General features: G+C 37.1%; 1 protein-coding gene across 15 annotated transcripts in view; it reads right to left on the bottom strand.

Annotated features, from left to right (window-relative positions):
• Positions 1-17500, bottom strand: part of LOC135218482 (uncharacterized) — a 1465909-nt gene that overhangs the window by 637504 nt on the left and 810905 nt on the right. Inside the window, exon 1 of one of the 15 annotated variants that reach the window (XM_064254819.1) lies at positions 15637-15672. The exons of the other annotated variants lie outside the window; for them this stretch is intronic. The gene's annotated coding sequence lies outside the window, so the exon portion shown is untranslated. Of the gene's footprint in view, positions 1-15636; positions 15673-17500 lie in introns of those variants that run through there. 15 annotated transcript variants of the gene reach the window in all.

Here is a 17500-nt window from a genome sequence, read left to right on the forward strand (position 1 = left end):
AAGATCTTAAAAAAAAAAAAGTATCGAAATCTTATATAAAATATAAGATAAAATTCTTCGGTATCTACTCATCTTTTTACACGTGTCAAGATACTCACGAGAGAGAGAGAGAGAGAGAGAGAGAGAGAGAGAGAGAGAGAGAGAGGCTGGCTCCCACAAAGAGAACTCGTTAATTTACGTTATCGATCAGACAGAGTCGAAATACTGTCGACTATAGGTTCTACACCATATAAGAGGGTTATGGTTCTTTGATGTCTTCGGATGGCGCTGATAGAGTGTCTTCTGAGAGAGAGAGAGAGAGAGAGAGAGAGGAGAAGAGAGAGAGAGAGAGAGAGAGAGAGAGAGAGAGAGAGAGATTCTTCACTTAAAACATAAAAAAAAGAAACAAGGATTATCTTAGGAAACTTTTATGTAATTTTATCTTGATGTTGTTGGTGTCATCCTTTCAAATATTAGTACTAAAAAACTCAAAGTGGTACGAAAGCAGAATTGAAAATAATAGAAGTGGAGCACAGCATAAAGCGAAGACGTTTTGTGGAAGGACCGATAGTTCTCTCCATACACGCAAACACAGAATAGGTTGAAAATGTAGGTTTCGAATATTCATTGCGTTATATAACTATTATCACTTCCAGGTAAGTGGCTCCATTTCTATGAACATGATTTAAAACTTAAGAATAGACTTATATAATAAATATTAGCATTCCCTCAGAGTTGATAAACGTCTTCGTGTTATACGAAACCTCCATGTTCATCACTGTTATGATTAATGTTATTACCGCCATAATAACAAATACAGACCTTAACATGCAAAGTTACTTTAGGAGAGGGCACTTCACAATGACATGACAGAAAGAAATCAATACGAGTTAAAGCAAGCTGTAAACTTCAGCTAGAAACTAATATATCGTTAAAATATCTTCATATTCTATTATTATTATTACTATCAAAATACAATGAAAGGCTTCGTGGGGTATTACCATTCTTCTACCGACCTTGACCAACTCGAAGAGCAGTCCAACAAAGAAAATGGTGAAAAAGATACTATTGAGAATCTTGGAAAGGTGGAGACCCCGAACATTTCCTTCAGGGAGGATGTGTTTGTGAACGCGAGTGGCCCTAAGCACGCTATTTTTAGTACGAAGGTGATCATCTCATTCACAAGGTTACTGCCATTGACGTCATGGTGGAGTATGTTTGCCACGTATAACGTCTAAGTTATGATTAAAAAATTATGAACGAGATTAAAGTTAAACACACTATTTACAGAATTTGGATCCAAATTTTACATTTTTTATACATATAAAAAACACACACAGGAAAGCGCACACCACCAGGCAACAGACGGAAATGATAGACGATTTCCCTTCATGCAACTATACAGCTGAAGGTTTACTTGTGTACTAAGTATGATTTTAATCCTTTCAACTATGCACGAGGTATAGTGATGAAAAGGTAGGTATGCCAAACACACTGAAGGACGGACAGACTGGCCGACAAACAAACTGTGGAGAAAACTGTAGACTGTAGTCAGAATGTGCCTAATAATCTACTTTCTGCTAACCGGTGAAATGTTACAAGGTTTGCTGTATGCCAGCTTATACAATATGTTGTACAGGCTTTTTCTCTATGTACACACGAATATAAAAACACAATCACAACCTTCCTTTTTAATAGCACACCATTTCCCTTAGGAAAGGGTGATTCTTGATGTGGCTATCCTTATGGTTTTCACAAATGATCTTGAGATGAGGTTGTTAGCCAAATGAAACGCTCTAAGGTGTTCAAGGAGGTTATAAACTGCCGACGTCTGGTATTACTTCGTAATCACCCATCCAACTGTTTAGATGAATTGCTAAAAGTGCGAGAAGCTTGGAGATAGACAGAAGTGGTAAAACCACTGATGGGTCAGAGATGTGTATTTCTGGTGACAGAAGTTCACTCTCGACGTGGTTCGGAAGTCACGTTGGTCCCGTTGCTGAATAACCACTGGCTCCATGCAACGTAAAAACACCATACAAACAAAAAAGAAGTGGTAAAAAGAAAGGTGGAAGAACTGGTTTGCGTTTTGAGATGGTTTGGCCATGTAGAAACAATGCCGTAAGATCGGTAATGAATCGAGTGCATAATTTGAAATTGGAGAGAGAGAGAGAGAGAGAGAGAGAGAGAGAGAGAGAGAGAGAGAGAGAGAGAGAGAGAGAGTAGGAAATTGTTTGATAGATGGCGTGGAACAAGTATGGAAAAGCAAATTCTTCAATTGCTAGGAAGGGTGAGTGCACAGAAAATAAGAGGCTCACAAGAATATTTCCTGACCGTTTTATAATATGATATCCTGCCTATTACTGAGGGAATTTACTTTTATTTGCAAATGGTCTAGATTTAAATATTTTATGATTGGTAAAGTAAAAATAAACATTATTCTAAGTGTATAGTAACAAAACTGAAATAGTAAAATGAAATGATTATGTTACGACATACTTAGGACATTTCTTTCAGTATTTCGGTCGTAATGATTTTTACGTTTTCTTATATTCACCTTTGGGCATCTAAAACCTTTCCAAATTTGAAATCGATCCACCCATCAATGAAATATAAACATCCACCTTAAAGTACTGTTCAAAACACAGTCACGACACTCTTAGGACAATCGTCTCTCTTGCAAGATTAACAATAAACGAAGGAGTGTGTTTAATGCGTTGACCTTTCTATGAAGATTTATGGAAAATTTAATGCTATAGAAGAACTCCGAGTTCATCGACAATTTGGGTCTTTAAAAATCAATATAATATGGCAGTGACTCTTGTGATGTTTTATCTTCAGCTATGTCTGGCGAACAACTTTATGTTGAAAACCTCATATTCAAACTGTATTTACATTTTAGTTATTAAACTGGTAAAGGAATATGACATGTATCTATGTAACATATGCCATTTTCTCCAAATCGAAAATAGTCACATGGGGTTAGTTTAAGGTACCCTAAATTGAGATATTAATTAAAAGAAAAAGAAAAAAGGAGCAAAAATTTACAGCAGCTAAAAAGGGTAGCCACTAATCTATGTTGCGAATGATCAAGTCTTTTGACTTTTCATCTTGCACAGTTTCACTAAATAAGCACGATACTGATGTATGTATACAGTACACAGAAACAGAAAACATTTACATATGAAACTTTAATAAAAACCGTTTTCCTAGAATAAACCTAAATGCGTGCATATATAAATACATACATACATACACAGAAATATCTCACAATAACTGATAAGTAATGGAAAACGAAAACTACAAGATCCGACTCTGCCTTTGATAGAACTTGAGATCGTCATGAACTTTGAAGAGGAGGATGGCATGAACTTTGAAGAGGAGGAGATGTTGGTGATAGTTGGAGTGGCTGAGGGAGGAGATGCTGCGAATTCGGAGTGCGAGGTTGGGGGAGGGGGAGAGGGAGGGGGCGGGAGAGGGAGAGAGGGGGGGGGGGGGGGGGGAGGGGGGAGGGGGGTGGGAGGTGGGGTGAGGGGGAAGGAGTATCTCAGGAAGAGAAGAGGGGGAATGGCGGCAGAAATGGCGGGAACAGATTTAGGATGAACACCGGTCCAACATTAAGAGCGACTGGTGACTGGAAATTATTTTCACGAGTGCTTGTGCGTCAACGCAGAAAATATATATACACACATATATACATACATACATACATACACATACACACACACATATATATATACATATATCATTACTATAAATAAATATATATACTTATATTCAGAATCCACTGGTCACTCTTTACCTGATACATATGTAATGTTACTAACAGTAATGCCCTTTTAACTTCTCGATTTTTTCGCACTTTGGAAACAGCAGTGTGTGTGTGTGTGTGTGTGTGTGAACACTGTAAACTATTCTCATATGCAGAACTTCCTGCTTAAAGACAAAACCTTTAGACACCGAAAAGCTTAAATACTACATTATATATATGCTGAAATGGATGCATATAATACTATTTAACTGACTATGAGACTTTTTTTCCCATAATATCACGAGATGATATCATGAACATAACAAGCTAATCATTCCAGCATCCCAATGACGTCAGCATGAGTTCATAAAATAGGAAAAACAATCTCAAGTATTTCAAAATATAATAAAACGATAACAACAGAATAAATAAGGAAGACAGAGACTGAACCCTCTAATAACCGGTGTCGTGTTGGTAAGAAGAAATATCGGTAACTGCAATATTCCAACGAACCTATGGGAGTAGTGTGGTCAGTGCGTCAGTGCAACCGACTTGGTGCACTGTAAGCGTTACTAATGGGTGTTTGCAGCGTCCCTTTTGCTCCTAGCTGCACTCCCTTTTTAGCCTTTTACTTTACCACCATTCCGACTTATTTTGTTCAATCTTGCTGTCTAACCTCTCTAACTACAAGTTCTTAGTGCAACTGTAGGATTTTCTCCCAGTTTCACCTAAAGAGCTTTGTATTTCATCTTCATTTTCTCGATCTTTATATTACTGTCCAACCACTACGAATCATTCTCACTGTCTTAGACGCTATAGGACAATTGGAAATTAACAATAAAAAACAATAACAATATGAACTATAAACAGGATAAAAAAAATAGAAATATGAGATGGTAAAAAGGACTATTGTGAGTAATACTATTAATAGTAACACTTGTTCAGTGAAAAAAAATATATATATACATATATACATACATACATACATACATATATATATATATATATATATATATATATATATATATATATATATTTATATGAAGTACGGCTAAACCTACGCATTCCAGATTTTCTTTAATTATCTTCCAAGATTTACCCAACCGGCTGGAAATCCAGACTCAACCAACGTGTAATGAGATTTTCTTCGCTTCATGACTAACACATGTACCAGAAATGGTGTTTTCATATTATTATTATTATTATTATTATTATTATTATTATTTTTTTTTTATTATACTTATTATTATTATTATTATTATTATTTTATTACTGGTGAAAAAATTTAAAATTTTAAACACAATGGTGTGGTAAAAAAATATAGATTAGAAATATATACTTACCTTTACACCATTGTGGATTTGTTCACCATTTTAGTGACTCATGCAATTATCAGACGTATATGAATTATTATTATTATAATTATCACTGAACTTTGGCAGGAGACCCTATTTAAGGCAGGTTCTATTAAGAGATTGCTGCTTCAGCTGCGCTGATTTTATAAAAATTCTTTTCTATTTTCCTTATTGCGGCTCTTTCAATGTTACTTAGACTATACTTTGTTTTTTTTTCCACCTGTCCAACCGTCTGTGGTGTTTGCGTATGGTAACACTGTGTCCCGGGCTTTAGATAGTTACGCCATGTGTAAGTTTTAGGGAAATAAAAGGATATCTAGGTGTACATTTGCAACTGAAAAGTGTTTTAATAATTTACTGTATGCGAATTACACCGTTAATATTCGAAATAGGATATTATTATTATTGTTGATTGTAAGCTGAATGTAACTATCTAAAGCCCGGGACGCAGTGTTACCATACGCAAATACCACAGGCGGGTGGGCAGATGGAAAAAAAACAGAGTATAGTGCGTAACACGCCGATGTTGGATATTATCTAGGTAAGTCAGTATTTATACTTTTGCTTATATTTACGAGTAAGTGAAATATGGCGTAGAGCGTTCGTAGATTCATTATAATATTCAGTATATAGTTAAAACTAAATTGATTGAAGGCCGACGTTTCTTCTGGTTACAACCAAATATTACTCGCTAGTCTTAGTAACATTGAAAAAGACACAATAATTAAAATAGAAGATTTTTATTTTTATTATTAGTTATTATTATTATTATTATTATTATTATTATTATTATTATTATTATTATTATTATTATTTTTAACTGAAGAGCCTGCCATCAGGATTTGGACTTTCACACTAACATCCACGAGATAAAACAAATTCCCTTACGCAAATAAATGAGGTTACAAAAGATAATGAATATACAGAGATAATAATAATAATAATAATAATAATAATAATAATAATAATAATAATAATAATAATACTATTATTATATTATTATTATTATATTATTATTATTATTATTATTATTATTATTATTATTATTATTATCACTGAAAAAGCCTACTTGAAGGGTCTTGTTTTGCAAAACAAACTTCCACAAAATACAATCCCCATACGTGAATAAACGAGAATACAGATATCACAAATAAACAAAGGCCATTATTATTGTAATAATAATAATAAAATAATAAATAATAATAATAATAATAATAATAATAATAATAATAATAATAATAATAATAATAATAATAAATGTGTGGCGCCGTGGAGGAGTGGGTTAGGTCGTCAATAGACTTAAGTCAAGTTAAGCAACATTGGGGCTGGTCAGTCGTTGGATGGGTGTGGGTGACCGCTCTCCTCGGGCGTTGATTCCTGGGAAAGGATCTTTACCATAATTTCCTCAGTCTACTCAGCTGTAAATGAGTACCTATCCCTGATGGGGTAGGGTCCAGCTATGGGTTAAATAGCAAAACTCAGCAATGATGGAAAGAAATGAAGGAATAAACGACAACGACGTAAATGGAACCTCTGGCAACAGAGGAGCTTCGTCCGGGCAACCAGGTATTCAACCCAATTGAAGGGGAAGACGGTCAGGTACTTGGAGGTCGTCATCCAGCAACTGATCACCACAACGACAGTAATCAACAGCCTGAGATTGGAGCTACAGAGGCAAAAAGGAAGAAAGGGGGTGGACAAGAGAAAGAAAAATAAGGAAATATGGAGATGCTACATCAGAAGCAACCCTACGGAGAGAGGATATAGAAGAAGATTGGTCAACATCTGGAATGAGAGGAATAACACCCCCCAAACAGAGCAGAGGCTGGCAGACCAAGTAAGGAACATAAAGAAAAAGAACTGGCTCTCCCCAACAGAAAGAGAAGAACTGGAAAGGGAAATGTCACACGACAACGAAATACACGAAGACGAACTGAGAGACGATGCCACAGAAGACGACAGGGAGGATGAGGTATCAAACAACGACACACGAAGAAACACCGACGAAGTAACAGAGAGGACGGAACCATAAGGGCTAGAAAAGATTAGACCAATGGATGGAGCCAGATACAGAGAGAACAAAGATCCCTTCGATGAAAGCCTACAACACCAAGAAATTAAGGAAGAAAACAAGTGAGGTCAATGAAATAATGGGCATGATACACACAACCAGTATCACAGAAACAAATAACTTGACATATGCAGGAGCAAGATTAGTAGCAGAACTGATGGGGATTCGAACACCAACACCACCAGCACAACCAACCCAACAGAAACCAAAACAGCAACCTCCTTGGAAAAGACGCCTTGAAAAGCAAATCATGGTGATGAGATCGGACTTGAGTAAACTGAAAGAGATGGCAGAAAAAGGCTAAGAAGCAAGAAAAACAAGGGAGGAACGTCAACGAGAAATACAAAGTACAAGAGAGGGGACTAAACAAACAACAATAGAAGATGTAAAACAGAAGCTAAAGGCCAAAGCACATAAGATCCAACGGTACATGAACAGGAATAAGGATACCAACAGAACAAAAACTATTCGGAAACCAACCAGAAAAAGACTATACAGCCAACTAAGAGGGGAAGACAACCACCCAGAAATTCCTGAAGCCGAACCAAGTAAGAGACTCTGGGAAAACATATGGAGCAATCCGGTATCACACAACAAACATGCAACATGGCTCCAGGAAGTCAAGGAAGAAGAAACAGGGAGAATAAAACAAAGATTCACAGAGATCACGACAGACACAGTCAGACACCAACTAAAGAAAATGCCAAACTGGAAAGCCCCAGGTCCCGATGAAGTCCATGGATACTGGCTCAAAAATTTCAAGGCACTACACCCACGAATAGCAGAACAACTCCAGCATTGTATCTCAAATCACCAAGCACCCAAATGGATGACCACAGGAAGAACATCCTTAGTACAAAAAGACAAGAGTAAGGGAAATATAGCCAGTAACTACAGGCCTATCACCTGCCTACCAATAATGTGGAAGTTACTAACAGGTATCATCAGTGAAAGGATATACAACTACCTAGAGGAGACAAACACCATCCCCCACCAACAGAAAGGCTGCAGAAGGAAGTGTAGGGGCACAAAAGACCAGCTCCTGATAGACAAAATGGTAGTGAAGAACCAGTTTAGGAGAAACAGGAAAACCAACCTAAGCATGGCATGGATAGACTATAAGAAAGCCTTCGACATGATACCACACACATGGCTAATAGAATGCCTGAAAATATATGGGGCAGAGGAAAACACCATCAGCTTCCTCAAAAATACAATGCGCACTGGAATACAATACTTACAAGCTCTGGAATAAGACTAGCAGAGGTTAATATCAGGAGAGGGATCTTCCAGGGCGACTCACTGTCCCCACTACTCTTCGTAGTAGCCATGATTCCCATGACAAAAGTACTACAGAAGATGGATGCCGGGTACCAACTCAAGAAAAGAGGCAACAGAATCAACCATCTGATGTTCATGGACGACATCAAGCTGTATGGTAAGAGCATCAAGGAAATAGATACCCTAATCCAGACTGTAAGGATTGTATCTGGGGACATCAGGATGGAGTTTGGAATAGAAAAATGCGCCTTAGTCAACATACAAAAAGGCAAAGTAACGAGAACTGAAGGAATAAAGCTACCAGAATGGGAGGCAAGCAAAAACATCAAACACATAGATGAGACAGGATACAAATACCTGGGAATAATGGAAGGAGGGGATATAAAACACCAAGAGATGAAGGACACGATCAGGAAAGAATATATGCAGAGCCTCAAGGCGATACTCAAGTCAAAACTCAACGCCGGAAATATGATAAAAGCCATAAACACATGGGCAGTGCCAGTAATCAGATACACCGCAGGAATAGTGGAATGGACGAAGGCAGAACTCCGCAGCATAGATCAGAAAACCAGGAAACATATGACAATACACAAAGCACTACACCCAAGAGCAAATACGGACAGACTATACATAACACGAAAGGAAGGAAGGGAGAGGACTACTAAGTATAGAGGACTGCGTCAACATCGAAAACAGAGCACTGGGGCAATATCTGAAGACGAGTGGCTAAAGAGTTGCATGGGAAGAAGGGGACTAATAAAAGTAGACGAAGACCCAGAAAATATACAGAGACAGGAGAAAGACAGACAGAACAGAGGACTGGCACAACAAACCAATGCACGGACAATACATGAGACAGACTAAAGAACTAGCCAGCGATGACAATTGGCAATGGCTACAGAGGGGAGAGCTAAAGAAGGAAACTGAAGGAATGATAACAGCGGCACAAGATCAGGCCCTAAGAACCAGATATGTTCAAAGAACGATAGACGGAAATAACATCTCTCCATATGTAGGAAGTGCAATACGAAAAATGAAACCATAAACCAACATAGCAAGTGAATGCCCGGCACTTGCACAGAACCAGTACAAAAAGAGGCATGATTCTGTGGCAAAAGCCCTCCACTGGAGCCTGTGCAAGAAACATCAGCTACTTGCAGTAATAAGTGGTACGAGCACCAACCTGAAGGAGTGATAGAAAACGATCAGGCAAAGATCCTCTGGGACTATGGTATCAGAACGGATAGGGTGATACGTGCAAAAACAGACCAGACGTGACGTTGATTGACAAAGTCAAGAAGAAAGTATCACTCATTGATGTCGCAATACCATGGGACACCAGAGGTTTGAAGAGAAAGAGAGGGGATAAAAAAAGGATAAGTATCAAGATCTGAAAATAGAAATAAGAAGGATATGGGATATGCCAGTGGAAATCGTACCCATAATCATAGGAGCACTAGGCACGACCCCAAGATCCCTGAAAATGAATCTAGAAAAAACTAGAGGCTGAAGTAGCTCCAGGACTCATGCGAAGAGTGTGATCCTAGAGACGGCACAAACATAGTAAGAAAAGTGATGGACTCCTAAGGAGGCAGGAATGCAACCCCGGTAACCCCACACTATAAATACCACCCAGTCGAATTGGAAGACTGGGCTAAGAGCAAAAAAAAAAAAAAAAAAAAAAGAAAATAATAATAAATAATAATAATAAAATAAACACTTAATTAATTATTATTACAATGGACAAGCCTTCCTGAATGCTCCCAGCTTACAAAGCAAAATTACCTAATAAAACTCCCATATAAGAATAAAAGAAAGTGAAAAAAGGGGGTTCAGTTCCATGCAAGTAAATACTTACACAAGAAAACAGCAACACAAGTCAGAAAACTGAGGCGGTGGCGCAAGGCACTCTAAAGCAGTATTATTGCCTCTCTTAAACTTCCGAGCATCGACATCAATAACACTGTCAGGAAGACCATTCCACAGCTTTCCAGTATTTACGCTTAAAGAAAGGTTTCCAGTTTAACGTTTAAAGGAAGGTTTCCAGTATTTACGCTTCAAGGAAGGTTTCCAGTATGTACGCTTCAAGGAAGGTTTCCAGTGTGTACGCTTCAAGGATGGTTTCCAGTGTGTACGATTCAAGGAAGGTTTCCAGTATGTATGCTTCAAGGAAGGTTTCCAGTACGTACGCTTCAAGGAAGGTTTCCAGTATGTACGTTTCAAGGAAGGTTTCCAGTATGTACGTTTCAAGGAAGGTTTCCAGTATGTACGCTTCAAGGAAGGTTTCCAGTATGTACGCTTCAAGGAAGGTTTCCAGTATGTACGCTTCAAGGAAGGTTTCCAGTATGTACGCTTCAAGGAAGGTTACCAGTATGTACGCTTCGAGGAAGGTTTCCAGTATGTATGCTTCAAGGAAAGTTTCCAGTATGTACGCTTCAAGGAAGGTTTAATTTCCTTTTGTACTTGCTTTCTTCAGGTCAATGACAAGTATCACAATAGTACTATACTTAAGTTACATCAACAGTATCACGAAATATTCAATGAAAACTGTACTTCCGTAGACTAAAAGGCCAAACAGACTATCATCACCAACGGCAAGGTTATAGTTAACCCCCAACGCTTCGCGTTATTTGCGTTTTATTTTGTGAAATTGAAGTCGTTATCATATTTACCCAGATATTTCAAGTTACACGAATTTTGTATTTTTTCTTTATTACACATAGACTTACCTCAATAAAACAAAACAATTAAAAAGATCCTAAATTCAGAAGTAAGCAAAGATCAACGCCAAAGTGTATTCAAATGTTGCGTGAAGCGCAACATACCCTTATGAATAAAACCCTACAAATCCATCCATTATCTTTCAGCCAACAGACAGATGACCATCAAACCTTAACATATATAATATATAATATATATAATATATATATATATATATATATATATATATATATATATATATATATATATATAAAACATGGTAAAGATGCAAGTGTGTGGCCCTCTTTATGTGAGGGAAGAGACTGGCCGTTTTCTTGGGTCTGTGCGTTGTTGCCACTTCTTCCTCATCCTTTAAATCCTATCCTTATCAACAGAAGCCCTTTCCCTTTGGGAATACTCAAGTCCGGTCTTCTAATCGCCGTGTACATCCGGGTTTAACCTTCAGAGCTTCATTTTTCATATTGTTTTTGTGCGTTACTGTGCACGCGTACTGGAGGTTGCTCATAAAAGATGTCTTTTCTTGTATGTAATTTTACATAAAATTCAAAATGTGAAAGCACTAAGTAAAATAAAAAAAAAAAAAAACTAATGGATTCGTACCATTTAAATTAGAATGTTCCTTTTCTAAAAAAAAACTTGATTATTTCATTTTAAATACTAAAGTCTTTTATACGTCATGTGTTAGCATTTTCTCACTACCTTTCCTTTGCTATATCTAAAGGCAATTCGTACAAATCTTATATTTTCCATCACCACCGTGAAATCTTTAAAAGCTTAGCCGCGTAAGGGTGTAATTCCGTCAGTGAACCTAATGCTGTGCACTGTAGGCCTTACCTGAGGCTCTCTGCAGCGTCCCTTCGGCCACTAGCTGCATCCTTTTCATTCCTTTTTACTGTATCCCCATTCATAACCCTCTTTCTTCCATCTTGCTTTTCATCCTCTCCTCACAATTGATTTACGGTGCAACTGCGAAGTTTTCCTCCTATTACAACTTCCTTTACTTTCAATTTCCCTTACGGCGCAGAATGTCCTCATAGGTTCCAGCGCTTTTTTTTTTCTTTTTTCTTTTTTTTGTCCTAAATTCTACATTCTATTCTATTTACAAACTTAGGGATTTGCTTTCTGATTCATAAGTGTAGTAAAAGAACATTTCTCAAAGTGGCCTAAATGTGTCAAAGGTGGATCAAGCAGTGGCCCTTTAAAAATGGTATCCTAAGAGAACAATCACCCATTTCTTCGTAGGTTAATCAGCTTGACAGTCCATGAATGACTTGTCTAAAGGTGGTGAGAAAACTGGCAGAGTTCGTTAAAACAAATGCCACGCTCTAGGTTTATTATTTAAATTTTAATTGACTATAATGATGATGATGATTTAAAGACGAAATCAATTTCAGCGTGAGAGTATGTATGACCAAGACCACCCATTCCTTAATTATATATGCCCAACATCACCAATTTCTGGATTAACTATGCCCAACATCACCCTCTCCTGGATTATATATGCCCAACACCACCCATTTCTTGATTATATATGCCTAACACCACCAATTTCTGGATTAACTATGTCCAACGCCACCCTTTTCTGGATTATATATGCCTAACACCACCCATTCCTTAATTAGATATGCCCAACACCACCCATTTCTTGATTATATATGCCCAACACTACCCATTCCTTAATTAGATATGCCCAACACCACCCATTTCTGGATTACATATGCCCAACACCACTCACTTCTGGATTATATATGCCCAACACCACCCATTCCTTAATTACATATGCCCAACACCACCTAATTTTTTATTATATATACCCAAGAAAACCCATGTCTAGATTATATGAGCCCAACACACCAATTTCTTGCTTATGCATGAATAACATCACCTATTTCTTGGTTGATATTGTAATACACATAAATATCTAATAATGAACAATGATACGTATGGCATAAGCCCACTGACTCAAATTAAAGGCAAATCTCTTCCTAAACTTGTCTTTTTATAGCTATCGCTTCCCTGCAGAGATGTACAAAGGTCCTACCGAGTGCTTCCGATTCTCAGCGTATATTTTGGAATAAAACGGCTGTCCCATGTGCTTCTTCACCCTGGCTGAAATCATAACAGTTCATAAGCCAACAAACAAAGTTCATTCTTAGTCAAACTGAGCACTTCCTCATTTATCAAGCAACAAAGTTCCGTCCCCACCCAAACAACGTGGGGTCGATTTCCGGGATTCAGATTTTTCTTGTGTGGAAGTTGAAACCTCTGTTAACTGTAAGAATAGCTTTTCACTGCTATAGCCATTCAAGGACCAACAACAGTCACAGAGTGTGTGGAAATTTCATCATAGTAAAATAAAGAATGGTGTTATGTGAAGCAAAAGCGCAGAACTTTTCCAAAAGTTTTCACATGATCCAGCTCTCTCTCTCTCTCTCTCTCCTCTCTCTCTCTCTCTCTCTCTCTCTCTCATAGTTCTCTTTGGATCTATGTTTGTCTAGACGTACTTTAATAAAAAATATAATGAAAGGGAATTTATTACACTACATGATACTGAAATACAAGCACATGGTATATTTGAGTGACATGCTTACCCACCCACCTCTCTCTCTCTCTCTCTCTCTCTCTCTCTCTCTCTCTCTCTCTCTCTCTCTCTCTCTCTCACGTAACACCTACACCAGTCAGAGCAATTACTCTTACATCTACTCATGATAAAATCAATAACTTCCCTCCAATGCCAAAGAAACGAACCTACTAACTCTTTCTATTTATTCACCATCTTTTCCTTTTCCACCCATCGAGATACAAGTGTTTAAATCCCCCATCTATTTTACATTCAATTTACATATTTTCTTAAGGAATGGATTATATAAAGGCAAAGCGATGTCCGCTCCAGTGTCATCACCCTTTAAAAGAAATCAAGGTGTCCCCAACACGCCTGAGCTCACAGGTAGGCCGTTTTCGCCCTCTGCGTGGAGATCAAACCAACGAACATTTTTCAAAGTTATCCTGAGTTGTTGATACACTGAAAAAACCGAGCTCTCTTTCACCGTAAGATAAAAGAATTCGGTTTTTAGCACTTGTTTTTCTTTCTTTTTTTAAACCGTTTAAGGTTCGTTTGGTCTAACATGACTCAAAGAAATATATCAGTCAAAGAGAGAGAGAGAGAGAGAGAGAGAGAGAGAGAGAGAGATAGGATATCACTGAGCTATAGCTTACACTTACGTCAAAGTATCATGTACTGTATTTAATTCCTTACAGCATTTTCTTTAAAAGTTATAAACTGAGCTTGATTCGTAGTTCATGAACTGAACCTATAATTCCTGTAGGTAACCTAAGGAATTATGGGAAGATGTAACGCTTACTTACCTGATCGAAGTCGATACATTGTTACCAGAGGTACCAAACTTGGCTTATGCTAGCTGCCTTTTTCTTAATGTACACACGGACAACTTTCACTTGATACGTTAAATAACTGTTCATAAGCCTGTGTAACCTTTAACCAAATGAATCACCATAGCCTTTCCATTTTCACAATTTAGACTGATCTCTTTCCATCGTAAACAATCACTTCTACTATAGTAGATTCACATCAACCGTGCTTCCGATGTCCAGGCCAGTCCCTTACGACGCTCCTGATTGGCTGTTGATAAGCCAATGACAGGACTGGAAACTCTCAGTCTCTCGAGAGAGTTCACATAGGCAGGATGTATGTTCCACCTCTCTTTAGAGATACGTCTTTCAAAAGTATCCCTCAGGAGAGGTGGAACATACACCCTGCCTATGTGAACTCTGTCGAAAGACTGAGAGTTTCCAGCCCTGTGATTGGCTTATCAACAGCCAATCAGGAGCGTCGTAAGGGACTTGCCTAGACATCAAATGCACTCTTGATGTTAATCTACTATAGCACTCTTAAATGTACAATAACCTAACCCACTTTGAAACATTTCAGATCAATCTCTCTCTTTTTTTTTTTTTTTCCTCAGCATCGTAACAAAGCTTCAGAAAACTCACTTTATCAACACGGGGTTGCCGTCTCCTCAGACAAAATGAATTCATTTGTAACATTCATTTAAACTTTTCTCTTTGCTTTTGATTTCGTCTGAAAGAACTTACTTTCTTCCCACAGTTCTTTGTAACGTGCACCCAGAACACCTTATTTATCTCTCACTTTCTCTTCAATTTCCTCATTCTTCTTCTTGAATACCGACATGGGATTCGAATTCTCTTCTGTCTTTCTGTCTTACAACTGCTCTTCAAATATTCTCTGTATCTCATTCACCAGTCTCATTTCACCAACTCTCAATGCATTCCTCTTATTCCTACCCTCTATGTGCCTACATCCACAATCATTCATCTAGTTACGTAACTTTCAACAACTTACTAGGATTTTGAAAACAACCCCAAAAATTGGCACATAATACAACGTTAAAAATCATTTATAGGTATAGAATAAAATAGAAGTGAAGTTTACTCACTATGTTCTACCTCGGAGATGCAAAATCAGGATCACAACTCACCTGTCAAAGAAAATGTCAGTATTAGATTTAAAATAAAATTCATCACATGACAACTTATGCCATTATATGATAATCACTAATTATAGTATTTAAAAATTTGGAAGTAATTACAAACTACACCAAAAATATATTTATTTAAAATGTTATTTTTCTTTTTATTTCTGCTTAAAGTGCTTCAAACAACTCTTCAAATACACAATCGACAAAGGACTCCACCCTCTTCGTCTACTACTGGTTCATTAGTATCTTTCAATTTAAGATCTGTTTATAAACTTCTCCCTTTTCCAATTACTTCTCTGCATAAAAAATCTTATTCTTCACATACTTTTGTTCAAATTGTCGGTTAAATATTCACGAATTACTTACTCTTATGCTTGCAAACTTCATCATTACTCTCCCTTTTGTCTTGACATTGGAGAGAGAAAAAAAAAAACTTCTTTCCTACACTTAGGCTCTCATCTCGCCCTCCAAACACATTTTTTCTTCCTATACTCCCATAACCCCAACCAATACCTACCGCTCCTAAGACACTTTCCTCGTCTACTCCTTTCATTTCTGTATCTTTTACTAGATATCATTTTTCATCGTGCCCCCCCCCCCCCTTCCCTTTCTTTTAAATTCACTAATTTCCAGTCGAATACTCTTCCTTAACTTTATTCAAATCACTTTATTATTAAACTCGTTCTGAAATATTCCTCCAAGACTGAAATTCTTCTACTCCAAATCAATCTATTTCTGACTCTGAATCTTGCAATATACGAATCCATCTATTTTATACTGATACATAGCCTAACGTATTCATTTCAATTTCCTATATTCCAAGTTCCTACACCCTTCTCCGGAAACCATATTTATCTGCATAATCTAGACCCTTCAGTAACAAATTGTCACAACACTCTCATTTTCATTCACTAAGGATATTCCAAAATACCCATAAACTCCTTGTCGTTATCAGTCACCTTTAACTACCTCCCAAAAATATGCGGGATATTCTGACTCACAAAAACTATCTCTCCTGCGTCACTCCATTTCATTATTCACTACTCTTGCAAAAACACATCTGTACTCTTTCACATACAACAACAAGTCTTCCTGACATAACAAGAGCCTTCCTCTTCCCTTTTCCGACATTTCTCTGCCACCACCAGACAAAAAAACACTCTTAGCTGTTCAGTGTGGACACACTGTCCTGTCATATTAGTTTCCTAATCCCCTGCCACTGTTGTGTAGTTATATACATACATACATACGTAGTACATACATACATACATACATACATACATATATACATATATATAATAAATATATATAACATATATAATATATATCTATACATTTATGTGTCATATGTAATGTATATTACATATATGTGTGCGATTAAAAATCACAAATATACCTACTACTAATACCACTAATGTTAGCTATTAATGCCAAGATTAATAAACTAAAAGCATCATATCATTAAAATTTTTCTTTTAATAAAATCATTCTAAAATTAATTTTTACTCTTCACAAACCATAAGTACTTCGGTATGTAAAAATATCTTACCCAGTTCAGAAAGAAAAAGTAACATAATCTGTAGGCCCGGCCATAAGAGGCTTAGTAACCATTTACCACTTGCATTTTGCGATAAAAACCACCATTTACCACTTGTATTTTGCGATAAAAACACTTAACACTTTACCCATTGTATTTAAGCTGTAAAGATACTCTTCTGTTGATTGTCAACATCGAAACTAAAGTGGGGATGATTAACTGGAGATCAACATAATGGTAATAGATTTAATTACCCTCCTCCAAGCGTTGGCTTTAGAACAGAAA

The sequence above is a fragment of the Macrobrachium nipponense genome, chromosome 9, assembly GCF_015104395.2.
Source record: "Macrobrachium nipponense isolate FS-2020 chromosome 9, ASM1510439v2, whole genome shotgun sequence".
Taxonomy (NCBI): domain Eukaryota; kingdom Metazoa; phylum Arthropoda; class Malacostraca; order Decapoda; family Palaemonidae; genus Macrobrachium; species Macrobrachium nipponense.